The 15,000-nt window shown below is 45.9% G+C and overlaps 1 protein-coding gene across 1 annotated transcript in view; it reads left to right on the top strand.

The window, feature by feature from the left end:
* The window catches only part of LOC120999292 (nicotinamide N-methyltransferase-like), a 92,811-nt gene that overhangs the window by 32,151 nt on the left and 45,660 nt on the right, over positions 1 to 15,000 (top strand). The gene's annotated exons all lie outside the window — the stretch shown is intronic.

The raw sequence follows: 15,000 nt of genomic DNA on the forward strand, positions 1-15,000 counted from the left end.
CGGAACACCCTTTCCTGTTTTTAAGGAGTTTAGGTGTTCGCGGAATCTTTCAAATAAGCAGCGGATAGTTTTTCCGATGTAGAAGCGTCCGCATCTACATAAAATTATATAAACCACAAATTTGCTGCGGCAGGTAATAAGTGGAAAAACCCTATGTTCTATCCCTGCAAAAGAGATCACTTGTAGTTGGGAATTGAAGCTGCAGAAGGAACAGTTTCTGCAACTCCTATTCCCTTTTGGTCTCTGTTCAGACAGCCATGTGAGACGTTTTTTCCTGAAATGGCTAGTTACCACTTGATCGCGTATAGTATGGCATCTTCTAAACGCTATCACTGGTTTCATATCTTTCAATTGTTTTAGGGAATCGTCCCTCACTAGGATACTCCAATTTTTCTTTATGACCTGTTTTATCTTATCGGCCATAGGACTGAATTTAAAGGAAAAGGCGAAGGGTGGGGGCCCTTTTATTGAGGGTTTACCCTCCCTTACTTCTGTCTGATGTACTTGTGACGCTTTTGTCATAGCTTGATTCAACAAGTCTGGGGGATACCATCTACGTCTCAGCCTAGCGCGCAGATCCTGCGCCTGTTTATCATAACTCATTGAGGTGGTATTTATACGTGCAAGTCTTCTGAATTGGCCATATGGCACTGATTGTTTTACTGTGCTTGGGTGATAGCTGGAGAAATGGAGGAGGGAGTTGGCGGCGGTCGGCTTGCGAAAACCTTCCGTCACCAACTCCCCCTCCACCACTGATACCACTACATCCAGAAACTCGATTTTATTGCCCCCAAACTGGTAAGTAAATCGCATGTTCATGTCATTCTGTGTATTCAAGTAATCCACGAAAGCCCGGAAATGTGCCTCGTCGCTGGACCATATGATGAAAACATCATCCACGAATCTGTAATAGGCATGCATATATTTCAGAAATGGATTAAAACTCGAGTACACAAAACGGTCTTCGAACCGGGCCAGGTACAGATTGGCAAAAGTACACGCCACTGGGGTCCCCATCGCGGTACCGACCCTTTGTTTATACCAGGAATCTCCGAACATAAAGGCATTGTTAGTGAGAATTAGTTTCAGGCCTTCCGTGATGAACATCTTGAAGTCCTCACTTCTATCTGTGTTCTGTAGGACTTCCATCACTGCCTCAATGCCCTTATCCTGAGGGATCCGGGTATAGAGACTCTCCACATCGAGGGACACGAGTCGGAACTCCTCCTGCCACTGAATATCGGTCAGTGACCGGAGGAGGTCCGACGTGTCCCTCAAATGTGAGGGTATCATCTTAACGATAGGTCTCAACAGCCAGTCTATGTACCTGGACACCGGTTCGGTCACTGACCCAGTCCCGGAGACAATAGGTCGCCCAGGGGGCTGGGTCAGTGACTTGTGTATTTTAGGCAAAAAATACCAGGTGGGCCGTCTCGGAAAAATCGGAAGCAGTGGTTGGTGGTTAATTTGTCCGGGATCGAATTGCCCCGAGACTGTGAATGCGTGCTCAATAAGGGCCTCAATTACAGTCTCACGGAACAGTTCGATCCAGTACAATTCGAGATAGACCTATTTAAAGCCACCAGAAAACTTAACCTTAAAAGAATATATGAGAACCCTATAGCTCCCAAAATACCTCCTATCCACCTTGAAGGGGAACGACCTATGAGTATCGGCCCTCTAGGTTTCAGCATCAATGCTAACTTTAGCGATGAAGAAATCTCTTGCCTTGAGGCCTTGACAGATTCCGTGTTGAGGGATCAGGCACAGGATATTGAATGCCCTGCGTTTACAGGGGGCATTCGCTCCACCTATTGTCCCCCCTTGCCCGCCGGCTCTAGCATTGACCTCTTCCAGCAAAGAGTGTTGGAAGAGGTTAAGGCTTTGGTATATCCCCGTGCTGAAAATAATCTCACAGATGCAGAGAAAAAAGCCTTAAAGTGGCTGAAAAACAGAGAGGATCTAGTGGTGAAGCCGGCGGACAAGGGGGGTAATATAGTGATACTGAGCAAGTCTTACTATGTTTCCGAAGCACTTAGACAATTGGATGACAGACAGGTGTATGAGAAATTGTGTACTGATCCCACTTGGAAAATCCAAAATATTCTGCGCAGTTTTTTACATACATACGTAGAGAAAAATGTAGTACCACGCCAGCAGGCAGAAAAACTGCTTCCGATTTTTCCGAGACGGCCCACCTGGTATTTTTTGCCTAAAATACACAAGTCACTGACCCAGCCCCCTGGGCGACCTATTGTCTCCGGGACTGGGTCAGTGACCGAACCGGTGTCCAGGTACATAGACTGGCTGTTGAGACCTATCGTTAAGATGATACCCTCACATTTGAGGGACACGTCGGACCTCCTCCGGTCACTGACCGATATTCAGTGGCAGGAGGAGTTCCGACTCGTGTCCCTCGATGTGGAGAGTCTCTATACCCGGATCCCTCAGGATAAGGGCATTGAGGCAGTGATGGAAGTCCTACAGAACACAGATAGAAGTGAGGACTTCAAGATGTTCATCACGGAAGGCCTGAAACTAATTCTCACTAACAATGCCTTTATGTTCGGAGATTCCTGGTATAAACAAAGGGTCGGTACCGCGATGGGGACCCCAGTGGCGTGTACTTTTGCCAATCTGTACCTGGCCCGGTTCGAAGACCGTTTTGTGTACTCGAGTTTTAATCCATTTCTGAAATATATGCATGCCTATTACAGATTCGTGGATGATGTTTTCATCATATGGTCCAGCGACGAGGCACATTTCCGGGCTTTCGTGGATTACTTGAATACACAGAATGACATGAACATGCAATTTACTTACCAGTTTGGGGGCAATAAAATCGAGTTTCTGGATGTAGTGGTATCAGTGGTGGAGGGGGAGTTGGTGACGGAAGGTTTTCGCAAGCCGACCGCCGCCAACTCCCTCCTCCATTTCTCCAGCTATCACCCAAGCACAGTAAAACAATCAGTGCCATATGGCCAATTCAGAAGACTTGCACGTATAAATACCACCTCAATGAGTTATGATAAACAGGCGCAGGATCTGCGCGCTAGGCTGAGACGTAGAGGGTATCCCCCAGACTTGTTGAATCAAGCTATGACAAAAGCGTCACAAGTACATCAGACAGAAGTAAGGGAGGGTAAACCCTCAATAAAAGGGCCCCCACCCTTCGCCTTTTCCTTTAAATTCAGTCCTATGGCCGATAAGATAAAACAGGTCATAAAGAAAAATTGGAGTATCCTAGTGAGGGACGATTCCCTAAAACAATTGAAAGATATGAAACCAGTGATAGCGTTTAGAAGATGCCATACTATACGCGATCAAGTGGTAACTAGCCATTTCAGGAAAAAACGTCTCACATGGCTGTCTGAACAGAGACCAAAAGGGAATAGGAGTTGCAGAAACTGTTCCTTCTGCAGCTTCAATTCCCAACTACAAGTGATCTCTTTTGTAGGGATAGAACATAGGGTTTTTCCACTTATTACCTGCCGCAGCAAATTTGTGGTTTATATAATTTTATGTAGATGCGGACGCTTCTACATCGGAAAAACTATCCGCTGCTTATTTGAAAGATTCCGCGAACACCTAAACTCCTTAAAAACAGGAAAGGGTGTTCCGCGGTTAATAGATCATGTGAATAAGGCACATAGTGGAAATCCCAATGTGCTGACTTTTGCTGGCCTTGAAGTAGTTAACCGCACTGAAAGAGGTGGTGACAGAGAAAGGGAGCTTCTGAGAAGAGAAACTATATGGATCCTACGCACGGATGCATTGGGTCCGCTGGGACTAAATGAAAAAATAGATATGAGCGTATTTTTGTAATGAACCACTCTTGCTTATTGTATTTTCGTATTTTGATTTGTTCTTATTGGTTTATGTATGTTCACATATGCACCTTACATCATTGAAGAGGTCCCGCCTGACTGTAATCCCTGCCCTCCCTCTTGAGAGGCCAGGTGTTGATTACTTAGTAATTAAGCATATTACTGTGATGATGCGGCTTCCTGTGCACTATAAGAAGGTGCCGTGACCTCTTCAGTGTTGGAAAGCCAGAAGAAGCGCATACACGCGCGAAACGGCTGTTGCTTATTTGCTGCTGTATCTGCAACCCTTGCACCCCCCTCCTGCCATGGAATAAAGTAACCTGCCTATCAACGGTGAGTGCCGCTCGTTTTGTTTTCTTTTTCTTTTTATCACAGTGTGAAATACAAGCTTGAAATACTGCAATAATATTCTGGGTTTAAAAAAACACCCATTTTTGGCAATATCCTACATCTGGGGCCTTTGTTGCATTTGTCAGTGTGAAATACAAGTGTTAGATATTGTTGTTATATTCTGTTATTAAAAAAACACCCATTTTGGGCAAGATCCTAAATTTGCGGAGAATGAGGAGAACATCAAACTAAGGATGTGGCCCCCGTCGTGGTGTTGCTGGTGGAGCTTCTGTTGCAGGGAGAGGACGTTGTCAATCTGTGCCAGCTACACGCACAAGTGAAACACCTTCCTCAGGTGTGAGTAGGCGACAGAACCTTCAGTGTTTTTTGGTCGGGCCTAATGCGGCTCTACGAATGGTGAGGCCAGAACAAGTATAGGCGATAGTAGATTGGGTTGCTGACAATATCTCCAGTTCCTTCACATTGTCTCCCACCAAGTCTCCTGCTGAAAGATTAGAGTTGGCACCTGCAGCTGATGTCCATCAGTCTTTCACCTCACCCCCTTGCAAATCAGCCAAGCAGTCTGAGTCCCAAGTCATGCAGCAGTCTCTTCTGCTTTTTGATGACTCTGCTAGCAGGGTTTCCCAGGGCCATCCTCATAGCCCTGCACCAGAAGTTGAAGAAATTGAGGTCACTGATGCCCAACCACTTATGTTTCAGAATGAGGACATGGAAAGACCAATGCAGCACGTCTGATGATGACAAAACACAGATGCCAACTGCTGCGGCTTTCTGCAGTATGCCGACCGACAAGGAGGGCAGGGGTAAAGAGTGGGTGGAAGATGATGTGGAGGATGATGAGATACTAGACCCCACATGGAATCAAGGTCATGCGAGTGACCTGTCTAGTTTGGAGGAAGAGGCGGTGGTTGCACAGAGGCACCAGCACAGCAAAAGAGGGAGCAGGGTGCAAAAGCGTCTGTTACATTCTTGGGTGACATTTTATCATTTTTGCCGTGAATAAACCCCTGCTCTGCATAGGTGACAGGGAAATACATTTAAAAAAATCGTCAGTTACATTGTCAGGTGACATTTTACTAATTTTGCCGTATACAAACCCCTGCTCTGCATAGGTGACAAGAACCTAATATTTGTAAAATCGTCTGTTCAATTGGTGGGTGACATGAACCCAGTTTTGCCGTGAATAATCCCCTGCTCTGCATAGTTGACAGGGACCGAAATTTTTTAAAATCGTCTGTTCCATTGGTAGGTGACATTAACCAATTTTTGGCGATGTAAAACCCGTGCTCTGCATAGGTGACAGGGAATTAAATTTCTAAAATTTGTCTTTAATTAACGCGCGCCCCCTCCTTTCATTCAATGCTTCAACTTTAACAACTTGTCCCACATTTCCGCTCGATCACATTTCAGCCATTGACCTCCCTTGGATGTGGTATCTCTTTCTCACGCCCCCTCTCCAGCGTGGAACCCTGATTTGCCGTTAACCGCGATCAACATGGTAGGCGCAGAAAAGAACATCGAAAGTTGATAGAGAAAATATCCAAATGGATCATGGACGTCACAGGGACGTGCGATCAGGCAGAAGTTATCTAGAGTCAACGAAGCAGGGCCTCTACTGGCTAACGTTTCCAAATCCGAAATATACCCAAGTGACATTGCCTATAATTTTTTATTAATCATTCCAATAACAGGGCATCTTAAGAGTACTGTATTGTTATTTAAGAAATTGAAGTGGGGCACACTCTAAAAGCATAAGGATCTTTATTAATACACAGTTAGTAACAGTCAATAAAAAATTGTTCACAATAAAATGTCGGCATGGATAAGGTGATAATAATAAATAAGAAGCGGCAGATAAAGTATTAATAAACAACAGTAAAATAGATAGTACAATTTTAGACACAATAAATGAGTGAAAAATAAAATATATTAAATCTGATGATATAATTCAATAAATATAGATCCCAATAATATATATACCATAAGAGGGTGAAATATTATATTCGAATGTCCGATGATAATTGCGGGGATAGTTCTCTGATTATGCTTAATAAGCTATTCCGTGTGTGGTAAAGAGTCCCAATAATAAATATGATCCTCTCCTTATGACCAGTCCTTTATAGCAACTAAAATAGTCAAAGTTCCAAGCATAAACAGCCTGTAGGGTTTCGTTAGATAATGATTTAGGCTGTTTGCATGCACAGCGGCGTCCCGCTGTATTTCATATAGAAAGCGATCGCTAGTGAGAGAACTGCAAGATCTTACCCGAGGGTCTTTATATGCTGAATGGTGGGCCCTCGACTCTGAGTGTCTCTCCCAACTCCGGTCTCAAGGGCTGGTATCCGGATTCAAATTTGGCGCCAGTGAGGTTGGTTTGCTCCACGAGGTTTAGTTGTATATCGTGTCGTGGCGTTCCAATCAGCTCGGCGGTCCGCTGGTTAAGCAGTTATATCCAGATTCCAAATTTCCTCGGTCTTGCGATGTCTCTCTTCCTGATGGGGGGATTTACACCAGACGTGTTTCGGGGATTTAGAAATGACCCCTTCCTCAGTGGTTACCACTGAGGAAGGGGTCATTTCTAAATCCCCGAAACGCGTCTGGTGTAAATCCCCCCATCAGGAAGAGAGACATCGCAAGACCGAGGAAATTTGGAATCTGGATATAACTGCTTAACCAGCGGACCGCCGAGCTGATTGGAACGCCACGACACGATATACAACTAAACCTCGTGGAGCAAACCAACCTCACTGGCGCCAAATTTGAATCCGGATACCAGCCCTTGAGACCGGAGTTGGGAGAGACACTCAGAGTCGAGGCCCCACCATTCAGCATATAAAGACCCTCGGGTAAGATCTTGCAGTTCTCTCACTAGCGATCGCTTTCTATATGAAATACAGCGGGACGCCGCTGTGCATGCAAACAGCCTAAATCATTATCTAACAAAACCCTACAGGCTGTTTATGCTTGGAACTTTGACTATTTTAGTTGCTATAAAGGACTGGTCATAAGGAGAGGATCATATTTATTATTGGGACTCTTTACCACACACGGAATAGCTTATTAAGCATAATCAGAGAACTATCCCATACAATTATCATCGGACATTCGAATATAATATTTTACCCTCTTATGGTATATATATTATTGGGATCTATATTTATTGAATTATATCATCAGATTTAATATATTTTATTTTTCACTCATTTATTGTGTCTAAAATTGTATTATCTATTTTACTGTTGTTTATTAACACTTTATCTGCCGCTTCTTATTTATTATTATCACCTTATCCATGCCGACATTTTATTGTGAACAATTTTTTATTGACTGTTACTAACTGTGTATTAATAAAGATCCTTATGCTTTTAGAGTGTGCCCCACTTCAATTTCTTATATTATTCACTTTTTTCAGACCGGGTGTTGTCTGTTAGTGGGAGCACCTCTGTTTGGATCTCCACCTTATTTTAGTGCGACATTTTTCTCGTTGTATTGTTATTTATCGTCACTCCCGAGTCGGGAGTGGGTAATTGCCGCGCGCCCCCTCCTTTACCTGGAACCTTCAGCTTCAATAATTTGTCCCACATTTCCGCTCGATCACATTTAATAAATAAAACCAAAAAGCAGTGTAGGCTACCTCCTCCTCTACCGCCGCTTCCACCTACACCGCCACATCCACCGTCTCCTCAACCTCCTACTCCATATGGACCTCGTCCTCTAAGATCTAGATTATTATTTTTTATTTTTATGTATATTATGTTTTTTAAGTCATTTCCATATCCACATGCTCCTATTTGCAGCCCTCTAGCCCTTTCCATGACTTTTTTAGAGCCATTTTAGTGCTCCAAAGTTCGGGTCCCCATTGACTTCAATGGGGTTCGGGTTCGGGGTCAAGTTCAGGTCAAGGTCGGGTCCTGAACTCGAACTTTTTTGTGAAGTTCGGCCGAACCCGTCGAACCCGAACATCCAGGTGTCCGTTCAACTCTAGTCCATACTTTATTAACTAAGTAGCAGAACATGTAGGGCATACTTGGAGGATGTCCCTGCATTTACTATTATTTCTGGGTGCCACTTTGTTGCGCCGCTGTGGCCCCCGTTACATTCTCCCGTGCTGTAAGCTAAGTAACAGCATCGGAAAACCAGGGAGAAGACATCAGCTTTTCTCCCTGGGCGTTCCTTCTCTCTGGCTGTAGCGCTGTCCAATCGAGTACAGAACGTCGCAGAGAGAAGGTGAGTTTCTTTTTCTCCCTGGGAGAAGGAACACCCTCAGAGAAAATCTGATGTCTCCTCCCTGGTGTTCCGATGCTGTTACTTACCATACAGCGGGGGATATTGTAACGGGGGCCACAGCGGCGCAACAGAGTAGTGCCCATATATAATAGTAAGTGCAGGGAGATTCCCCCATGTATGCCCTACATGTCCTGCTACTTAGTTAATATAATATGGACCCATGAATGTGGCAGCGGCACTTGCGTTCTCCCTCTTGGCCAGGGTCCAATCAATATTAAAGACGACGCTGACTTCGGCAGGGTCAGGCAGTGTAAACATGATCCTGTTTACACATGCACAGTACAGGAAAGAGGCTCGCTGGTAGCTGTTTTCTGTACTGCAAACCTTTTTTCTATACTACACCTGCACTGGATACTGAAGTACATAGCATAATGTGAGACTTCAGGGGAAGTTAGGGCCAGACATGATGACATTTCCACTGCCTGGCCCTATCAATCAAAGTGGAGAGGGCACAGCAGTTGCAGTGAGAGCAGAGCCTCTAGGTGTAATAGCAACTAATGGCTCATTTGCATATATTAAAACAACTTTTTTTCAACAATGTGGACACATATGAACATGGGACCAACACAGAGACCTTCAGCTGCCAAGCGCACATGTAACAAGTCAGCCAGTTTTATAGGTCCAAATGTGCTGACAGATGCACTTTAAAAGTTTACACTAGTGATGAGCGGATGTTACATCAGAAGTCACTTAGTTCATAACTTCGGATTAATACTGCACATAGATCCATCTCTGTACAGTATTAGAATATTTGGACTCCGATGAGCCGAAGTTAGTTATTCGTGAAGTTGCGTTTGACTTTGTTGAATAACTTCGGTAATTGATTTTAAAGTGGAAAACCACTTTGAACCTTGAAACTGAACTTAGCTTCAGTTCCGACATATCTTCGTACAGTATTATTCCGAAGTTATGAAGGAACCGACTTCGGAGTGTAGGTAGTTAACCCCTTCAGGACCCTGCGATTTTTGCGATTTTACATTTTTATGTTTTCGTTTCTCTTTCCCTGCAGTCACAGAGCCATAACTTTTCTGTTATTAAAATTTCAAATGGGGTGAAATTAGAAAAAAAATATTAATTTAGCTACAGTTTCATGGGTTTGGTTTTTGTGGTGTTCCCTATGGGGTTAAACTGACCAGTTCTCTTCATTCTTTGGGTCAGTGAAATTACAGCAATACCACATTTAACTAGTTATTTCTTGTGTTTTAATATAGAAAAAAAAAAGCATTTGGAATTTATTTTTCTTTTCACCGCCATATTCTGACTCCCAAAATGTTATATGGTTAAGTCTGCGGAGTTGTGTAAGGACTTATTGTTTGCAGGATGATCTGTAGAGATGTTGCGAACCTAAAATTTTCCGTTCGCAAACGGCGGACGTGAATTTACGCAAATGTTCGCGAACCGCTATAGACTTCAATAGGCAGGCGAATTTTAAAACCCACAGGGACTCTTTCTGGCCACAATAGTGATGGAAAAGTTGTTTCAAGGAGACTAACACCTGGACTGTGGCATGCAGGAGGGGGATCCATGGCAAAACTCCCATGGAAAATTACGTAGTCGACGCAGAGTTGGGTTTTAATCCATAAAGGGCATAAATCACCTAACATTCCTAAATTGTTTGGCATATTGTGCTTTAAAACATCCAGTGTGTGTATACGATCAGGTATGATGTTGTATCGATCAGGTAGTGTAAGGGTTACGCCCGCTTCAGTGACAGACCAAACTCTGACAGACCAAACTCTGACAGACCAAACTCTGACAGACCAAACTCCCCGTTTAACGCACCGCAAACAACCGCAAAGAGTTGTCAATAGTTGACACACTCATGACATAAATTTTATTCCTCTATGCGTCAATCTTAATGTAGTGATGACTGTGCTCGTGCGCACGTTCGGGAGATTGCAGGCGATGGCAGTTTTTCAAAGCCTATGGTCGTGCTGAGGTAGTTCAGTGACAGTTAAGTGACCCAGAAAACAGTGTGGGCCCATTGTTGGCCTAGTAGGCTTTAATTATCACCTTAGATGATCACAAAGAAAATTAATGTTTTTTCTATGAAAAATTATCCAGCCGATTGCTTTTGGTCTGTTCACAATGAAGCAACAACCTTATCATCTGGGGTGTACCAACATTGCCAACACACTCATAGAAGTGATCGCTTCATTTTGATACGCAAGCCCCTTCACCACAACAAGGTAACGATCATGAAGGGGAATTGACACATGTATGTGCCTTTTTTTTTCGTTTTGTTTTTGCAGCCACAGTGCAGCACCAGAGGCCAGAAAAATTAGGCATGTACTCATACCTGAAAAATTGATGTTTTCCAGGCAGAAAGTGTACTAAAACATTGCGGCTTGAACCCTAGTTGGTGGCGGAGAAGTCACGCAAGTCATCCGGCGTGGGGACCATTTTTAGCCCAAGGCATCTCATCAGGCCTTTTTTAGTCAAATGCATCCCCCACTGTCAGTCCCTTCGGGATCCATGCCTCATTCATCTTAATAAAGGTGAGGTAATCAACACTTTTTTGACCGAGGCGACTTCTCTTCTCAGTGACAATACCTCCTGCTGCACTGAAGGTCCTTTCTGACAGGACACTTGAAGCGGGGCAGGCCAGAAGTTCTATTGGGATAGCTCAAGCCACAGGTCAAGCCTGCACATCCAGTAGTCAAGGGGTTCATCGCTCCTCAGAGTGTCGATATCTGCAGTTAAGGCGAGGTAGTCTGCTACCTGTCGGTCGAGTCGTTCTCTGAGGGTGGACCCCGAAGGGCTGTGGCGATGCGTAGGACTTAAAAAGCTCTGCATGTCCTCCATCAACAGCACGTCTGTAAAGCGTCCTGTCCTTGCCGGCGTGGTCGTGGTAGGAGGAGGATTACTTTCACCTCTTCCCCTGTTAGAATCCCGTTGTGCTGTGACATTACCCTTATACGCTGTGTAAAGCATACTTTTTAACTTGTTTTGGAACTGCTGCAACCTTTTCCGACTTCCGGTAATTCGGTAACATTTCAGCCACTTTCTGCTTATACCGGGGGTCTAGTAGCGTGGCCACCCAGTACAGGTCGTTCTCCTTCAGCCTTTTTATACGAGGGTCCCTCAACAGGCATGACAGCATGAAAGACCCCATTTGCACAAGGTTGGATGCCGAGCTACTCATGTCCCGTTACTCGTCCTCACTGATCTCATTGAAGGTCCGTTCTTCCCCCCAGCCACGTACAACACCACGGGTCCCAGATAGGTGACAACGAGCACCCTGGGATGCCTACTGTGGTTGGTCTTCCTCCTCCTCAAAGCCACATTCCTCCTCTGACTCCTCTTACTCAGACTCCTCTTCCAGCGTTGCCGCAGGTCCAGCAAGCGATGATGATAAGGCTGTTTCTGGTGGTGATGGTGACCACAACTCTTCCTCTTCACGCTCATCTACGGCCTGATCCAGCCCTCTTCGCAGGGCACGCTCCAGGAAGAAAACAAATGGGATGAGGTCGCTGATGGTGCCTTCGGTGCGACTGACTAGGTTTGTCACCCCCTTAAAAGGACGCATGAGCCTACAGGAATTGTGCATGAGTGTCCAGTAACGTGGCAAAAAAATACCCAGCTCCGCAGAGGCTGTCCTAGCACCCCGGTCATACAAATACTCGTTGATGGCTTTTTCTTGTTGGAGCAGGCGGTCGAACATTAGGAGTGTTGAATTCCAACGTGTCGGGCTGTCGCAAATCAAGCGCCTCAAATGGCATGTTGTTTCGCCGCTGAATATCGGAGAAGTGCGCAATGGCCGTGTAGGAACACCTGAAATGGCCACACACCTTCCTGGCCTGCTTGATGTCCTGTAAGCCTGGATACTTATACACAAAGCGTTGTACGATCAGATTCAACACATGTGCCATGCACGGCACATGTGTCAACTTGCCCAAATTCAATGCTGCCAACAGATTGCTTCCGTTGTCACACACCACTTTGCTGCTCTCCAGTTTGTGCGGGATCAGCCACTGATCCACCTGTGCGTTCAGGACGGACAGGAGTGCTGGTCCGGTGTGACTCTCTGCTTTCAGGCAAGTCAACCCCAAAACGGCGTGACACTGTCGTATCCGGGATGTGAAATAGCCCCTGGGGAGCTGGGGGGGTGCAGTTGATGTGGAGCAAGACGCAGCAGCAGAAGAGGACTCAGCCGAGGAGGTAAGCGAAGAGGATGGAGTAGGAGGAGTAGAGGAGGTGGCAGCAGGCCTGCCTGCAAGTCGTGGCGGTGTCACCAACTCCGCTGCAGAGCCACGCATTCCATGCTTGGCAGCCATCAGTAGGTTTACCAATGCGCAGTGTACGCGATATACCTGCCCTGACCGTGCTTTGCAGACCAGGTATCAGTGGTCAGATGGATCCTTGCCCCAACACTGTGTGCCAGACATGCCATGACTTTTCCACAATAGAGTACAGGTTGGGGATTGCCTTTTGTGAACAAAAAAATTCGGCCGGGTACCTTCCACTGCGGTGTCCCAATAGCTACAAATTTTTTGAAGGCCTCAGACTCCACCAGCTTGTATGGTAAAAGCTAACGGGCTAAGAGCTCCGACAAGCCAGCTGTCAGATGCCGGGCCAGGGGGTGACTCTGTGACATTGGCTTCTTACGCTGAAACATTTCCTTAACAGACACCTGACTGTGGGCAGATGAGCAGGAACTGCTGAAGGTCAGAGGCGGAGTGGCGGGTGGTTGAGAGGGGGCAAGGAGGACAGCAGTGGTTGACGTTGCTGAAGATGCTGGACCAGGAGGAGGATGGTGGCTTTGAGTTTGTTTGCTGCTTGTACTCATGTGTTGATCCCATAGGCGTTAGTGATGTGAGATCATGTGCTTTCGAAAAGCAGTTGTACCTAGGTGGGTGTTGGACTTCCCATGACTCAGTTTCTTTTGGCACAGGTTGCAAATGGCATCACTGTTGTCAGAGGCAGACACACAAAAAAATGCCACTCTGCTGAGCTTTGCAATGACTGCATTCTGGTGGTGGCAACAGCATGCGTTGATTGGCGTGCTGTCTGGCTAACCCCGGGTGCCGATATATGCTGTCTGACTGTGCCACTAGCTCCTTGCGACGACCTCCCCCTGCTTCCAACTCATCTCCTCCTCCTCCTCTCTGTCTCATTATCTGAACTTTCCCCCTGTTCTTCTTCTCTTCGAGCGGGCACCCACGTGACATCCACAAACACATCATCATCATCAACCACTTCACTTGTATCTGACAACTCAGCAAAGGAAGCAGCAGCGGGTACAACATCATCATCATCACACCATACGTCCATGTGTGTAATGCTGCCTGACTGAGACATATCCATGTTATCTACATCCTCTGGCAATAAATGGTTGCGCATCACTCATTTCTTCCAACTGATGTGTAAATAACTCCTCTGACAGATCAAGTGAAGCGGCTGTGGTGCTAGTGTTGGTGGTGGCGGCAGGTGGGCGAGTGGTAACTTGAGAGGTACCCGAAGCTGAGCTGGAGGAGTATGGTGCATCAAGGTTCCGAGCGGAAGCTGTAGAAGATTGGGTGTCCTGTGTAAGCCAGTCAACTATGTCCTCTGAATTTTTCGAGTTCAGGGTACGTGCCTCTGAACATTGGGCATTATTGTAGGGCCAAAGGAAATCATAGCACCATGACCACGACGGCCCCTGCGGGGTGGCCTGCCTGTGCCTGTCATTTTCTTTTAGATTAGTGGTACTATGCGTGCAAGGTAATGTGCCACCCTATATGAGTGGTGGGCAGTGGGCACAGTACAGTCAGTGGGCCTGACACTCACTGGCAGGCAACTGCAATTATATTACAGAGAAAAAAATAAATGACTTTTTTATCTGCAAGGTACTGTGCCACCCTATATGAGTGGTGGGCAGTGGGCACAGTACAGTCTGTGGGCCTGACACTCACTGGCAGGCAACTGCAATTATATTACAGAGGAAAAATTGTATGACTTTTTTATCTGCAAGGTACTGTGCCACCCGATATGAGTGGTGTGCACACAGTACAGTCTGTGGGCCTGTGGCCTCTCACACACGGGCAGGCAACTGCAATATATATATATAGAAAAAATAAATAAAAGCAGACTGATGTACCATCCCTAAAAAGGGCTTTTTGGGGTGCTGTCAGGACGCTGTCCTTACAGCAGATGAGTCTTTGAGGACTGGAGTGGTCACAGAACACTGGCCTAGCTAACGATCTCCCTATTAATTCAGCAGCAGCAGCACTCTCCCTGCTCTCACTAACACTGCAGCTTCAGAATGAATCTAAGAGGGCTGCCGTCCTTGCTTTTTTATAGGAGGTGGGAGGGTCTGGGAGGGAGGGTATGCTGATTGGCTGGAATGTGTCTGCTGACTGTGAGGTACAGGGTCAAAGTTTGCTCAATGATGACGTATAGGGGGCGGACCGAACATCGCATATGTTCGCCCGCCACGGCGAACGCGAACAAGAAATGTGTGCCGGGAACTGTTCGCCGGCGAATAGTTCGGGACATCTCTAATGATCTGTCGTTTTTTCTTTTAATTTTGGAGTGTGTATGACTTTTTGATCAC

The sequence above is a fragment of the Bufo bufo genome, chromosome 1 (assembly GCF_905171765.1).
Source record: "Bufo bufo chromosome 1, aBufBuf1.1, whole genome shotgun sequence".
Taxonomy (NCBI): domain Eukaryota; kingdom Metazoa; phylum Chordata; class Amphibia; order Anura; family Bufonidae; genus Bufo; species Bufo bufo.